The 576-nt window shown below is 44.1% G+C and overlaps 1 non-coding gene across 1 annotated transcript; it reads right to left on the bottom strand.

Annotated features, from left to right (window-relative positions):
• Positions 1-327: 327 nt before the first annotated feature.
• On the bottom strand, positions 328-400 carry TRNAK-CUU. Its single transcript has one exon. It is a non-coding gene; the product is annotated as a tRNA-Lys (tRNA).
• Positions 401-576: the final 176 nt, after the last annotated feature.

Raw genomic sequence — 576 nt, 5'->3', positions numbered from 1 at the left:
ATGATCCCCCCCCCGTTAGTGCGCACCCCCTAGGAACGTGCACCAGTAGCACCCAACTGAACCCACCCCCCTGGCCTCAGGCTGCGAAAAAGGCTAGGGACACCCCTGTCTATAACACAACCCCCCATGCACAGTGATTTGTATGGCAGCTAAATCTGACAAAGCATTTTGCAGGTGTTGGGGTATCAATCAAATATCACACCCAGTTTAGCCCCGCCCATGGTTCACCTCTGACTACTTTATTCATCATCACAAGTTGGACATTTTACAATGGTTGAGGTTTTAGCTTACTGTAGAAAAGATCCAAACTTCTACCCAAAACATCTACGCCCAACGTGGGGCTCGAACCCACGACCCTGAGATTAAGAGTCTCATGCTCTACCGACTGAGCTAGCCGGGCACATGGAGAACAGATTCTCTAAAACTCTATATCTGGGACATGGACACCAGTAGGGCGCGGGGTGTCTTTCTTCTGTTCTAGAAACTTTAATATTTTGGGTCAAACTTATTTTTTTTTATAGATTTTTAAATGAATGTTCTCTAAAAAATATTATTTATATATATATATAAAACGTA

This window comes from Nanorana parkeri, unplaced genomic scaffold, assembly GCF_000935625.1.
Source record: "Nanorana parkeri isolate BGI_ZX_2015 unplaced genomic scaffold, ASM93562v1 scaffold2934, whole genome shotgun sequence".
Taxonomy (NCBI): Eukaryota; Metazoa; Chordata; class Amphibia; order Anura; family Dicroglossidae; genus Nanorana; species Nanorana parkeri.
The sequence above is the reverse complement of the archived record's forward strand: the minus strand, read 5'-3'. Positions and strand labels throughout refer to the sequence as shown.